A 15,248-nucleotide genomic window follows, 5' to 3' on the forward strand; every position below is an offset into this window, starting at 1 on the left:
ATGGGTGTAAACCCCCACCCCCACCCCACTATGCTCTTGGAACCTTAAACTGATAACTCATTTAGGCCAGAAAAGAGGGTTAAGGAATGGGTTTTTCCAACTCCTTCTTATAGCCAGGGAAATTGAGGCCCAGAATGGGCCAGGACTTGCTCCTATCAGACCCAGAGCTCCGAAGACACAGCCTGCTTTTCAGTGGAGTTTTGTCAGGAAGACTGGGTTTGAATCCTGATTCTGGGAGTTCCCACTGTGGCTCAGCAGGTTAAGAACCTGACTAGCATCCATGGGGAGGCGGGTTTGATCCCTGGCCTCCCTCAGTGGGTTAAGGATCCAAGGTTGCTGTAAGCTGCGGCATAGGTTGCACATACAGCTCAGATCTGGCATTGCCATGCGTAGGCCTGCGGCATAGAATTGGAGATTCGACCCCTAGCCCGGGAACTTCCATATGCCACTGGAGCGGCCCTGGAAAAAAAAATCCTGACTCTGCCATTTACTTCCTGGGTGACTTTGGCCAGCGGATATAACCTTTTTGAGCCTTGGTTTTCTCACCTAGTAAATGGGGATCAGAATACCTTCACTGAAGGGCTATTGCAAAAATTAAAGGGAGTTCTAGATTTGGATGCAGCAGCATAATTCCTGGCACATAGTGGGTATTCATAATTCCTGGTACATAGTAGGTATTCAGTACAGGCTGGCTGCCTTCCTTCTTCCCTCGCAAAGAAAAATGGAACCTGAAAGCACTGAGACCAGGGCCACCCCTTGACAGGGTCTAAGTGGGGGATGATAGGACCCAGGGATGTGCAAGAGCTGGCTTGCGTTGGCTGGTGAGAGTGGACTGTTAAATAAGAGCAGGTTGTTAAATATTTGAGACTTACAGGGAAGTGCTGATAGCTTTAAATCAGCCATGTTGGGAGTACTTTATACCACGGAAATTGGCAAACACTACATCAGGGATTTTTTTTTTCTTTTTCTTTTTCAGTAAAGGCATATAGTATGAGATGTGCCAGAAGTAGGAAGTGACTCATGGTATCATTCTGCTTACTTGACACTTGAGATCCTGGAGCTAGCTGTGCCAGCTAACTGTATCTGCATATCACCATTCCGCCACTGCGTGACCTTGGGCAAGTCACTTTACCTCTCTGAGCCTTTTTTTGTCGGTCAGAGACATGGAAGCACATACCCAGCTGTATGCGTAATGCAAAGGGAAGTGACCCTGGCACCCACCTCATCGGCTTGTTGGGATGATGAAAAGAAATGACACTTGTACAATGTCAAGTGCCGGGTTCTGAGCCTGATAATCGGTGGATATTGATACTATTTTCAGCCAGGAGCTGGCTTGGTATCTTCACCTTATCCTAACCTGGTGACAAAGTTTCCCAATGAGGAAACTGAGGCTCTGGTTGGTGAAGGAGCTTCTTATGGCCAAACCACTAGTAGGTGGCAAACCGGGCTTGGAAGCCTGGGCTGATTGGCTCCAAGGCTGGGTTTCTGCCAAGGCCTTTGGCCCCAGCCCAGTTCTGGGGGGGTGCTGATTGCAGAGCTTGGGTTGTGGTATTTGGCAACTGGCCTCAGGCAGAATGTGTGGGGTCAAAATGGTGACCCAGCCTAGGTCTGCCTGAGCAACGCGGCTCAGAACCCAAAGCCTGAGCCCAAAGCTGAGCAGTGCCCAAACATGCCTCCTTCTTCAGGGATTCTGGAGCCCCCAGACTCACTGCCTCTCCTCTTGGGTGACCCTCTACCCATACACCCTGCCTTGGGGGACTTTCCCCAAACAGCAGTGGCCACTCCAGACCTGGTCCCTCCGAATATCACTGAATGAGGGAAAATTGATTTTCTTTTCCGGTGGTGGAGTAGATATTTGCTGCTCCCACTCCTGGCACAGAGGGCTGCTTTGGGGCTGGGGGAAGGGAGTGGCAGTGCAAGGCCCTTCTCAAAGAAACCTCATCCAAGCTTTTCTGATTCCCTGCCCTCTTCCTCCTCACTCCCACTCAGGTTTTGCGGGCCTCCAGTCTCCATCTGGCCCCTCCTCCCCTAGCCCCCGAGACAATCCTGGTATGTCTTGATGCCTGGAAAAGTCACACCCATTGCCAGCAATCCAGGGGCCGGGCTGAGGAGGCCAGCAACCAAAGGCCCGTCTCCTCCTTCAGAGAACTTCCCTCACTTTTGGGATCTGTGGTCAATGGATGGATGGTATTGGCAGCCCGAAATCCAGAGGGCCCCTTGCCTCCATCTGCTCTGAGAGCAGCCAGCCCCGAGAGGGTAGAGAGGAGGCCTCAGGCCCAGAGGAAACTCATCTTAGCCACATATGCCAGGATTTTCAGGAAGGGCAGCTGGGCCCCTCACTTGGCTCCCAAAGCCATGTGGGCATCTGGAGGCCGAGGGGAGGACCTGGTGACTCGGTTCGAAGCACAATTCTGGACCCATCGGATGCCCCCTTGAACTGTGTTTTAGACAAACCGATTCACCTCCTCACGTTCACTTTACTGTCTATAAACTCTCATCAGGGACAGGGATACCCATTATCATGGCCAATGCGTAGGTGACAAGTGCATACCTCAGTGTCCTACCGAGACGACCAGTTATTGACACACCTGGCCAGTTATTGTTTCATTTGGCATGAGTAACAGGGTGGCCATATAATTTATTGTCCAATCCAGGACACTTCTGAGCCTGGAAGGGGACCCCATCATTGTTGCTAGGACAGTAGACATGACCCGAGACTGCCTTGGGCGCACAGGACCTTCTGGTCACACCCTGAATCTTGTGTCTTCCCTGTGCCAGGCTCTGGGCAGCTGCAGAAGGCCCTGGCCAATTCATCCCTGAAGAGGAGAGAAGAGACGCCACAGCCAGAAAGTCTCGCTCAGCTCAGTGTCAGGAGGGCACAGGCATCCAGAAAGTAAACCAGGGCCAAAGTCCCAGCGTTTCATGAGGTTATGAGAATCCTTTGGAGGCCCGAATAACATTCCTGCACTTCCCCATCTCCATGCCTGATGCCTCTCAGCAGCCACAAAGACCAGCCCTTTGATGCAGGGGCACCGTGGTTTTAAGGGTTCAGTAATAGCAGTCTCTGAGTCTCAGTTTGCTCATCGGCAAAATGGGCAACCATCACTACCTCACAGTGTGACGGAGGAGGTCGATTAAGCAATCCTACGTGAAAGGTACAGTTCTCATTCCGAGTCCAGATTTGAATCTGTTGAAATGCCAAGTATTGGAGGGCGGTGGCAGGAACGGCAGGGAGGGAAGGGCAGCGCTGAGGTGGGAGGGAGCTTTGACTCAATCCTGCCCTTTTCCCCAGCAGGCTGGGTCTGCTGCTCCTGAAAAGCCCCGTAAAGTCTTGTGAAAGTTCTTGGTCAGATACACACACATCAGAATGTGGGGACAAGCCCAGCAGACAAGGGGCCCCAATTTCATAAAAGTAAAATCTGAATCCCCCAATGCAATGACCTTTGCAATCAACCAGAATGACCCTAAAGTTAATCATCTAAATCCAGACCCCCTTTTTTTTTTTTTGCTTTTTTACTTTTTAGGACCACACCCGAGGCACATGGAAGTTCCCAGGCTAGGGGTGGAATCAGAGCTGCAGCTGCCAGCCTACACCACAGCCACAGCAACAGGGGATCCAAGCTGCATCTGTGATCCACACCACAGCTCACGGCAATGCCAGATCCTTAACCCACTGAGAGAGGCCAGGGATTGAACCCACATCCTCATGGCTACTAGTTGGGTTTGCCACCTGCTGAGCCACAACAGAAACTCCTGCAAACACTTCTGGAGTGAAAAGGAATGCTGTTTACAATCACACCCAGGAGTTCCCGTTGTGGCTCAGTGGTTAACGAATCTGACTAGGAACCATGAGGTTGCAGGTTCGATCTCTGACTGGCCTTGCTCAGCAGGTTAAGGATTCGGCGTTGCTGTGGGCTGTGGTGTAGGTCGCAGACGCGGCTCGGATCCCGCATTGCTGTGGTTCTGGCATAGGCTGGTGGCTACAGCTCTGATTAGACCCCTAGCCTGGGAACTTCCATGTGCCGCGGGAGCGGCCCTAGAAAAGGCAAAAAGACAAATAATAATAATAATAATAATAATCACACCCAGACGACCCGTACAAATGAGAGTTGCTGGGAAAACCCAGAGCATCTTCTACAAATGCCCATCAAGGGGAAACCCATCAAGGACCTTTTGGACATAGGGCTTTCAAAGAACCAATCTGATGCTGATATTTCACGCCTCCTTCTCCCCGTCCCCCTCCCGATGCCACTCCCCCCAAATACTGACAACCATACAGGCTTTGGGTCAACCCCGGGTTCCATTCCAGGCTGTCTTCAAACCACGTTACTCCTCTGAGCCTCAGCTTCTTTATCTGTAAAACAGCAATCCTGACCCCCACCTCGAGGGATGCTGGGAGGATGAAAAGCCTCAAGCAGAGCCAGGCACAGACAAGGTGCCCCACAAGAGAAGGTCCTCTCCCCCTAATGCAGAGAGATAATGAAACACAGCCTTAAGCCTGAAACTCTTAGGGGTGAACAGAGAGTCCTTCTCCCAGATCGGATTCACAAATGCCACCGTGGGAGGAAGCATCAGGCACTGTGCGCGGGGAGACATTGATTCTAATTCTGGGAGTCTTTTTGCAAAGCACCTCTTCACGGTGACTCATCCGGGGACTCGAAGAAAAAAATCCTTTGCGTTAAAAACAAAAGTTGAATGGGGCTCAGGTTGTATTGTACCAATTCTCTCTACCCACCACTGCCCTGGCCAGGGTGGTGCCGGTAGTGCAGGGATTGTGCTGGGTCTCTGGGCAGAATTTAACCTGATTTCCCCCTTCCCCCCCCCCCCCGCCCCAGCACATCACCAGGGACCTGGGACCAGGCCAGAGGGAAGGAAGTAGGCGATAAGGAAGAGGAAGGCCGGGAAAACCGGGTGGGGATAACTCCCCGTGCCCTCAGTCCTGCTGCCCTACCCTCCTGTCTCTAGAAGCCTATAGCAGATGTCCCAGCCCCTCCGGTCCCTAAATTATAGTCCCAGAGGGAGGGAAGGGCTGGCCAGGACATCTTCATTTCCCTAACACGCAGCAGCAGCCAACAGCTGGCCTGCAGCCAGCCTCGTCTCTGCTGATGGTGGCTAGCTGTGTGACCTGTAGCATATCTCTTGACCTCTCTGAGCCTCAGTTTCCGAACTGGCAAATGAAGACCTTGGGAGTGCCTGTTTCAGGGGCTCTGTGAAGCTGAGAATGGGCTTTGCACATGGCAGATTCTTACACAGATATGGGGGGGGGTGCTTCTTTTCTCAGTGGTCTGGAGCTGCTCCCGAAGTTTCCTTCAGACAGGAATGTTGGTGCTTGCTCTGTAGCGTACCAGGATGGTTCTCAGAGCATGGGGCCTGTCCTGCACACAGATGTCCTCTTCCCCCAGTCCTTCCTATAGGCCTCTGTTCAAATACCACCTCATCCGAGAGGCCTTCTCCCAGTAACCTCTATGAAAAGTCACTCCTGGGCTCTCCTCTCACTTCCCTGCTTTATTTTCTCCACCAAACCTACTTTCCCTGACATCCCCAGATACTTTTCCTCCCCCTAACCCTCACCCCCAGATTGAAGCCCCAAGAGAGTCCGGACTATATTTTCTTCATGACTGTATCCCAGTGCCTAGAATAGTAGAAGGCGCTTGGAGATATGTGCCGAGTGAATGAGTGAATGAATGAATGTTTGCTGCACAAACACAGCCAATAGCACCCATCTGCTAGGTCAGGTCACAGTCCCGGGCACAGGGGGATGCCCACTGGGCCCCACTATCTCCAAATTTCGACTTTTTCCTATTATTTCATGCACCGTTTATTTCTTATATTTAACTCTTCAATTTAGCTGGCATTCATTATAAATTATATATCATGTGACGTGAGGTTGTAAATAGATCCCCAACTAACCAGTTTGCAGAATGATCTGTCTCATCGGGGTTGGTTTGTGGGAGGGCTGGTTCCTCTTATATCAGCAGTCAGCCCCTCCTTATATCAGCAGCGCAGAGCTGATCTGCTCACCATCTAGATTAGGGACATAGACACTGGAATCAGACAATCTGTGGTCCAACTGCTAGCTCGACCACTTACCAGCTGGGTGCCTTTGGGCAAGAGACTTTGCTTTTCTAAGCATCGTTTCTAGGCCTCGTTTACCCCATCTGCAAAATGGGCTCAAAAGCAGCTTAAAGCCTTCTTCATAGAATGGCTGTGGGACCGAATGGCACCAGCCAGGCAGAGTGTGCAGCCATGAGTCTGGCACACAGTGGGTGTTCAGTTGGTGTCGTTATTGTCATAGATCACAGCCACTTGAAACATGGTCACTCACTGGGCAAACAAGGCCCAGTGGGCATCCCCCTGTGCCCAGGACCGTGCCCTGACCAAGCTGGGCAGCTGGCAGGCAGTCAGCGTCAGTCTCTGGTTCCTGCCCTCCTTGGGGACACAGCACAGTTTTGCACGTGAGGAGAAGCATCAGCAAGTGTGGATGCAATAACTGTCTGAGCCAGGAGGGTCCCCTTTTTTGGGGGGTGGGGGCCCTTCTAGGAAGTGAAGCAGGGAACTGAGCTGCTGCCTTTGGGCCCCCATGTGGACTCTGTCTCCTTAGAGGGGGTGATAAGCATTCCTCAGTAGAATCTTCTTCCAGAAACGTCTGCACACTGACACTTACCGGTCTTGGGGTTCACAGGAATTGGGGAGCTCCAGACAAGAGACGTTGGCCCCTGAGAGCAGGGACCAGCACCTTCACACATCGAGATACCCTTGGAGCTTATTTCAGCGGCTCATTCAGCAGGCGCAAAATAAGTGCTTGTTGATGAGCCGAGATCCACATGACCAGGGCTATGGTGGGAGCAATGTCGGGGGAAGGGTACCCAAAGAGGCGTGGCAGGGGTCCAGGGGGGTTGACTGGCTGCAGACGCTAATCCTAAATGTCTAGAGCTTGAGAAGGAGACATGTTAGGCCTGACTCGCTGGGTGAGTCTGGGCCTCAGTTTCCCCAGCTTGAAAATGGGGAGGGGGTCCTCAGCTAAGCGGGCTTGGGAGAGTGGGAGATCCGCGCGTGGAGAGGGCGCCGCCCCGTCGCCCCCCGAGCCTGCGTGGCGGCAGCGCGCACGAGCGCAGGGGGCGGCGCGGCCCCGCGGCGGGGAGGGGCGGGAGCGCGCACGCGGGCCCGCGCAGGCGGCGGCGGAACCCAGCGGACCAGCGTGCGGCCGCGGCGCCGCCAACTCGTGTGGGACCCACTGCTCCTGCCGGCCGCCCGCCGGTCCGTGCGCGGGTCCTTCAGCCCGCAGCCGAGCCCGCCTGCGAGCCGGTGAGTGGCCTGGGGCCGGGGCCCGGCCGGATCGGACCGGCGCGGGCCGGGAAAGGGGCGGGGGCCGGGCGGCGGGGCAGTCACCCACACCCGGGCCGAGCAGGGGGGTGCGCGCGCCCGCGCGCGCGCCCGAGGCTCCGCGGGGGAGAGCTGGCGGGTGTGCACGCGGGAGGTCGGGGCGCGCGTGAGCCTTGAGTGTGTCCCGGGCCGTGCGTCGGAGCGTGCGTGGGCGGCGTGTCCATCTGTCCCTCCGGGTGTGTTCGCAGGAGTGTGCGCGTGCCTGTGGCCGAGTTGGTGCGTGTGCACATGGGAGCGTTGTGATCGTGGGGTTTGGTGTGAATGAGTGCGGGGCGAGTGGGCATGGCTGCCATTTGTCCATTTATTGAGTGTTTACTATGTGCCAAATGCTTCTTGTGGGATCTCATTTTTGTGACGGAGAACGTGTGGGTTCTGGGGCTATGTGTGCGCACACACACGAGTGAGTGCCCACAAGTGATTTGTGTGCGGACTTAGGAGCCCATGAGGACAAAAGTGTGCACATGTGGCTGTGAGCGTGTACTTTGTGTACAGGAGTGTTCAAGTATGTTTACTCTGGGGGCTGAGGGTCCCCTTTGCGCCCCCCAGGCTTACTGTGTGATGAGCTGGTGGAGAAGCAGGCCCGGCCTGAGCACCCAGTGGGTGCTGGGCCTTGTTTGGTGAAGGAGAGGCCAGAGGTCACATTGCAGAGCCCAGCGGGGCCTGGGTAGGGCCACTGGCAGGCCCCTCCGTGGGGCTGTGGTGGGCCTGGTGGAGCTGCTTAGCTTGGCCCTGGAGGACTTGGATTCATTTTCCTAAATACTCTTCTGGGTCTCCTGGCTTTGTTCTTGCCCCTTTCTGGCCCTGGTGAATTTTAACCCTTTCCCCAGGCCTGGGGTGTGGCTGACCCTGGGGAGACCAGGGGCCCAGAGACACTTGGCTGTATTATCTAGGGGTCTCTCTCTGCCTGCCTTGCAGAGTAGATAGATACTCATCTGATTCTTTGTATCAAGCCTGAGCACCAAGTATGAGCCCCCAAGACAGTAAATTGATCACAGCAGGCTTGGGACACTGTTTTCCAGGGTCTGTCCTTGCAGTTTTGACTGACAGGTTTTTTTTTGGTGTGTGTGCTTTATAAATGTTGGAAATCTCTGCAGTCGAAAGTCTTAATTGCTTTAAGGCAAACTTTAGAAACTCTGGAGCGCCCTAGTTCCTCTGGATTGTCAAAATTCAACCTGCCTTTCTGAGGGGAACATGTCGTCTTAGGAGCTCAGTGTGTGCGCAGGCGAACCTTGGAGGCACATTTAAAAACCGTGGCGTTAATGGAAGAAGAATTTCATTGAAAGGGATGCAGAGCCGGCTGGAAGCGCCTGTTCCCAACGCCCTGCAGTTTACGGAGTGAACTTTGGATGTCTTCGTTTCGCAAACAAAAGCTGGAAGGAAACAAAAAAGCCCCATGTTCTTTTTCTTTGGGGTCCTAAAAAAAAATGAAAGGAAAAAAAACCCCAAACCCACCTCTGGGTGTGCTGGAAATGCTGCCTCCCTTCCCCCAGCAAGGCCAGGCCCTCCTCCCTCAATCCCCCACCCCCAAATAAAATATGCCTGCGGGGAGCCATGAATGAGTCACTCCCTGGCAGAGAGCCCCACGGGCAAACATTTGGGAAGGTTCTTGCCTAACTTCCCAGAAGAAAGGCCCAGGATTTAAAATGGTCCCTGTGGTTTGTCAGCCTCTGCCGTCCCGTCTGCTTCGGAAATGACTAAAAAGTAGTTTCTGCTGCCACCAAATAAAGTCTCAGACTGAAGCAGCAGCTCAGGTTGGTCTGGGGATAGGGCCACGCAGGTTTCGAGCGAATGAGCTCCTGGCTTTGCCAGATGGCACTTCTGGAGGCTTCAAGCGAGGAAGGAGCCAGGGAGCGGGGAAGGGAAGTCACATTTATGAAGTCCCCACTGGGGCCGGGCACTGTCCTGGGCGCCACGCTGTTCCCAGAAGTCAGGCTGTCGAGACTGGCTTTTGGTTTTATATGCACAAGGAAATTAGGGCTCAGAGCAGGCGAACCGTGTCCTGGGACCGCTGAGGAAGTGGAGGCGGAGCCCTGTCACCTGCCTGACTTCACACCTAGCCCCTTTTCCTTGCACCAGGATTTGCCTTCTGAAGGTGCACGGACCCACCTCCGAGTGTTTTAACATAGCACACTCATTTAATTTTCACTGTGAGGCGGATGTTATTATCTCCATTTCACAGATGAGAAAACTGAGGCCCAGAGATGAGACGATGTCCATAATTTTATCAACTGATGGTTCACGGCCACCACTGTCTGAGGGTATAACATGTGCCAGGCACACCCCCAAAAGCTTTAAGTGCCTGTTTCATTCACTCCACTCACCGACACCAAGAGATGGGAGCGATCATGATGCCTATTTTACAGAGGACGGAACCAGGGTACAGAGATTGAATAAAATGCTGAAGATCATGTGCTGATAGGCCGTTACTTGACCTTGGATTTGAACCCAGGCTTGACTGAGCAGAGCCTATAGTCTTCCCACTGCACCGGGAAAGCCACCGTGGCTGTGTCCCAGGTGTCTGGCACCCTGCGAAGGTCCAGGATTGTTATCCTGATCTTACAGAGAAGAAGATGAAGCTTACAGTAACTTGGGCGGGGTCCCACACTGGCTGATGGCCAAATCACCATCAAAACTCACATCTCTGATTGCAGAGTTGAGGTTCTTCACTTTTTTTCTTTTCTTTTCTTTTCTTTTTTTTTTTTTTTTTTTGTCTTTTTGCCATTTTCTTGGGCCGCTCCTACGGCATATGGAGGTTCCCAGGCTAGGGGTCCCATCCGAGCTGTAGCCACCAGCCTATGCCAGAGCCACAGCAACGCGGGATCCGAGCTGCGTCTGCAACCTACACCACAGCTCACGGCAACAGTGGATCCTTAACCCACTGAGCAAGGCCAGGGATTGAACCCGCCACCTCATGGTTCCTAGTCGGATTCCTTAACCACTGAGCCACGATGGGAACTCCTGAAGTTCTTAACTTTAAACCGGGTCTGTCCGGCTGTGGATTAAGACCAGCCAGGGTCCTCACTGGCCTGCAGGCTTCTGAGCGAAATCTTTCTGGAGGCACTGCCCTCTCTGCCTTCTCCGCTCTTCCTCCTCCCGTACCCATGGCCAACGCCCAGGGCCCGAGCTGTCAGATAGAAAGGGCGGCCGTTCACAATTTTTCTCTCCTCTCGAAGTGCCAAAGATGGGTTTCAGAAGGGAAGTGTCAAAACAATTGTCAAAAAGAGAACAATATTCCCTTCCTTTTCTCGGGTCAGACCGAGGCAGGGAGCTGAAAGGGCGGAGAGCGGAGGGCCCTGGTGAGTCGCCCAAGATTTGAACACGAGGTGGCACCTCCAGGTGGTGTGGGGAGGCAGTGAGCCGGCACGCTGCCTCTCAGGAAGAGCCCACCATCCGGACCCCTGACGATGGAGAGTTGCCCCCACGGGGCCTGACCCTCAATTCTGAATATCTGACAACAGAATCCTTTCGATATCGGCTGCTTGTCACCTGCCGTTTCAGTCCCGGGCCAGTCTCTTCCCCACTCATTTCCATTTATATCACGGTTTATACCGCACGGTCCTTGAAAGGAATATGGTGTGCGAAGACCATGCGGTCGGGGGTGTGGGGCGCCCCTGCGAGGGTCCTTTGGTGTGGAAAGGAAAAGGTATTTCTCCCCCTTCCCAGTGTGTTCTGCAAATTGATGAACATTTGCAAATTGCTTTGAGATGCGTTAATTTAAGGTGTGAAATAATAGATCTTGTGCGAAGGCCCAGCCACATTTCTGGCATTGATGGATTTCTCTCCCGTCTGGCCTGTGATTTGGGGAGGTAAAAATAGTCCTTGTTTCTACATTTTAATCTTTCTCTCTCTCTCTCTTTTTTTTTTTTTTTTTTTTTTTTTTTTTTTTTTTTGCTGACATCATTCTTAGGAAGAGGTTTTGCACACGCCATGCGCCTTTCCGTGGCCATCGCCTCCGAGGGTGATCAGAACGCGAAGCTCTGGGGAAAGGGTGCTCCTGGAGTGAGGAGGTGGTCTGGGTGTTCTGGGGACCCCTGGGCGTGTTTGAAATTGCTTTGAAATGAGCCCGAGGGGTGGGGTGTGAGCGGAGGGCCATGCCTGGCCGAAGACCCTGGGTGGCTTTTTGGTAGTTAGACATTTTCTCATCTCTGACTCCTGGGGAGTCACACGATAGCCTTTTGGGAAAATGTTCGTTTAAAGAGAAAGCGTCAGGCCACTGGCCTCACCTATCCCTGTGTGAGCGGAGTGACACAGCCCTTCCTTTGGCCCAAACTGAATGAGGCCAACGGCCTCCTCAGACTTGACGTCCAGACAGGAGCTGCCACGGGGGCAAGTCAGTTGGTGGTGTAATTTCCTGTGACGTTCGATTTGGGAACTTGAACTTGGAGCGTGGTCTAGCATTTTGATATCTGTCCCTCTCACAGAACTTGCTTGTGTGGAAACAGACCCTCACACACAACCCCTGGCGTTGTCTCCAATTCTGGATTTTTCCACAGACGACGTCTCGGGTGGTCTGGTGGCACAGGCCGGGTCTTCTGGCCAGGCCTTCTTGGTGTCTCCGGGCAAGATCAGTGTACCCCAGACCCCACTCAGCGTCGCCCAACTGCCAGGGTTGGCTTTCTCTGGGGGGCGGTGGTGGCGAGGGAGGGGCCTTTGGAATTGAAAGGTGGCCAGCCGGGCTCTGAAACGCATTCAGTTCCAAGGGCCTTGATCCGCGTGGAGCCAGCCTTTCTTTCTCTGAGACATCTGCGTGAGGGTGACCTCACAGAAAAGAAAAGCGGGCTTTATGTGGGAATTCCATAGAGTGTGAAGGAATTTGGCCAGGGGAAGAGGGGGGGAGGAAGCTGCCATTGAGAGCCTGCAGGGCCTGAATTTCCCGGAGTTGTTTAACCCTCACACTTCAAAATTAGGCTGGGGGAGGTGGCAGTGCTTGACCCGAGTGAATGGAGAGCCGTTTAAGAACTTCCCGAGGTCCCTGAGTTGCAACTGAGGCCGCTGGGTTTTGTCCCTCAAACCCATTCTCACGGCAGGTGAGCAGTGGCGTTGGAATTTGTGTGCCTCCTCTTTGCCCAAGGCCTGCCTCTCTGGTTCCTGGGTGTCCCCAGAGTCTTTGGAGAGTGTCGGGAAGAAACCTGCAAAAGGACAGAGTTACTTTTTTTTTTTTTTAGGGCCGCACCTGCGGCATATGGAAGTTCCCAGGGTAGGGGCTGAATCAAAGCTAAAGCAACCGGTCTATACCACAGCCACAGTAATGTGGGATCTAAGCCGCATCTGTGACTTACACCACAGCTCACAGCAACACCAGATCCTTAACCCACTGAGTGGGGCCAGGGATTGAACCTGCATCCTCATGGATACTAGGCAGATTCGTTAACTGCTGAGGAACGACGGGACCTTGGGACAGGGTTGCTTTTAAAAACCACCTTTGGCTCTGACCCGTCCAAGCTGCAGAGGAGGAATTCAGGAGGCTGGCCGTCCAGGGGGGAGCTGCGGGCCCATTGCACAGGACAGAAACTGAGGCCCGGAGAGGGGAGGCGCTCCCCCACAAGCCCCAGAACTTGAGTTGTGGCACCATGTGAGATAGGAGGCCCAGACCTGCTCACCTCTGGGAGCCTCAGTTTCCTCATCGGGAAAACAAGGACTGTGTCATAACCACATCACGTTTGAGGGAAGAACTACAGATGAGGAGGCAGGTACGATGCCCACTTGGGGAGTAACAGCTCGAAAGCGCTTGATGAGAGACTCGGAGCGATGTAATTACCAAGGACCAGCCCAGAGTCACGGTGACAGGAAGGTCATCTCTTTCTCTCTTTCTCTCTCTCTCTTTTTTTTTTTTTCTTGTCTTTTTGCCTTTTCTAGGGCCGCTCCCGTGGCATATGGAGATTCCCAGGCTAGGGGTCTAATCAGAGCCATAGCTGCCAGCCTACGCCAGAGCCACAGCAACGGGGGATCCGAGCCATATCTGCGACCTAGACCACAGCTCACGGCAACGCCAGATCCTTAACCCGCTGAGCGAGGCCAGGGATCGAACCTGCAACCTCATGGTTCCTAGTCGGATTCGTTAACCACTGCGCCACGACGGAAACGCCAAGGTCGTCTCTTTGACGATCTAATTACCAAGGACCAGCCCAGCGTCACAGTGACCGGGAAGGTCATCTCTTTGGTGGGAGCATCTTTGGGGCCCCTGGATCTCGAGGCCTGAAACTAGGCTGAGAGGGGTGCCGGGGGGGCCCCTCCAGGGGCCACTGAAGCACTTTGCTGGGATCATGACCCTCACTGTAGACCAGGGAAGAGACAGTGACCATGGGGAAAGCGGCAGGACTTAAATGTCACAGTGGCCCTGGGCATCTTCAGGAAATGTTAGAAATCAGTATTTTGCTGTCGGATCCGCCCCGTCCCCCAACACGGCGGAGCAAAGCAAGCCTTGTAAGCTTTTGGTGCCTCCTCTTGGCGCGGGAGGGTCTCGGGAGGCCGCCAGAGCTGTGTCAGCCACAGTGTGTTATTGAGCGAGGCAGATGTTTTGTTAATTATTTACACAGCGTCGGGCCCCATCCGAGGGCTCTGCTGACAGAGATGCTGCCACAGGCCCAGGCCCGGGGCAGGCTGTGCTCAGGTGGAAGCGAGCCAGTGGCCCTGTCCCCAAACGGGGACCTCGTGGAGGGTCTGCCCCCCGAGGGCTGAGGGAGTTTGGCGCCCCCTCTCAAGCCATGAGCGTTCCCACGGGCTGGCTTGTTTTTCCCTCAGGGAGAGGAGAGATCCTTGTTGTCCCCCCCCCCCCCCCCCCCGCCCCCGGGAGTGGCCAGCCTCCCGAGGTGGCTTCTGCAGGCCTTTGTCCAGATTTTCACGTCCGAGACCCGCCGTGGTGTGTGTGCTCAGGGGAGAGCCTCAGGGGGCTCTGGAGGGCTCTGAATCCGGCACCTCCCAGCAGTCGTCTCGGGCTAGGGCTTCATTCACGTGGGCCCGGCCTCTACTTCCTCATCTGGAAAATGGGCCGGCAACCTCAGGCTCAAGGCCGTTGATTCGCAGGTACCTTCTGGAATGATTTGCCTCAGACGTCCAAGTTTAGGATTAGAATTCTGAAAAGCAAGGGCCTCGGGGAGTTCCTGCTGTGGTGCAACAGCTGGGGCGTAGGTCAAAGCCACGGCTCAGATTTGATCCAGGCACGTCCAGATGCCATGGGTGCAGCCAAAAAAGAAAAGAGAAGAAAGAGCCTGGGATCAGAGCCTTCCCTGAAAGGCCACTAAGGATGAGGGGTGGCAGGGGAGGGGCCGGGGTCAAACCTATTCCCGTCTTCAGCCTCAGCCCTTCTCCTCTCACTGTTTTACGGGAGGAGGTTTTGCTCAGGAGTCATTTTATTTTTTATTTTTGTCTTTTTGCCATTTCTTGGGCTGCTCCCGCGGCACATGGAGGTTCGCAGGCTAGGGGGTCCAATCGGAGCTGTAGCCACTGGCCTACGCCAGAGCCACAGCAATGCAGGATCTGATCCGCGTCTGCGACCCCACACCACAGTTCACAGCAACGCCGGATCCTTAACCCACTGAGCAAGGCCAGGGATCGAACCCGCAACCTCATGGTTCCTAGTCGGATTCGCTAACCACTGCGCCACGACGGACACTCCATCGAGAGTCATTTTATGAACAGGTTCTTATGTGAAATATTCAGAATCTATAAATGCATTGAGACGGAGAGCAGGTTGGTGGGTCATCGGGAGCGGGGGTGAGGGGACAATGGGGAGAAACTGGTTCCTGGGTACAGGGTTTTTCTTTTGGGGTGATGCAGATGTTTTGGAACGGGATAGAGGTTGCAGTCACAGAACCTTGTGAACGTACTAAATGCCACTTGATTTTTACCGTGACAAAATGGTAAAT

The 15,248-nt window shown here is 54.0% G+C and overlaps 1 protein-coding gene across 4 annotated transcripts in view; it reads left to right on the plus strand.

Annotated features, from left to right (window-relative positions):
- Window positions 1–6,876: 6,876 nt before the first annotated feature.
- NEK6 (NIMA related kinase 6) overlaps window positions 6,877–15,248 on the plus strand; it is a 92,867-nt gene continuing 84,495 nt past the window's right edge. The window contains exon 1 of one of the 4 annotated variants that reach the window (XM_084989641.1): window positions 6,877–6,968. The gene's annotated coding sequence lies outside the window, so the exon portion shown is untranslated. 4 annotated transcript variants of the gene reach the window in all.

The sequence above is a fragment of the Sus scrofa genome, chromosome 1 (assembly GCF_054392235.1).
Source record: "Sus scrofa isolate SSC_HxYL_T2T_F1_AM1 chromosome 1, Sscrofa_HxYL_maternal_Yorkshire_Landrace_v2.0, whole genome shotgun sequence".
Classification (NCBI taxonomy): Eukaryota; Metazoa; Chordata; class Mammalia; order Artiodactyla; family Suidae; genus Sus; species Sus scrofa.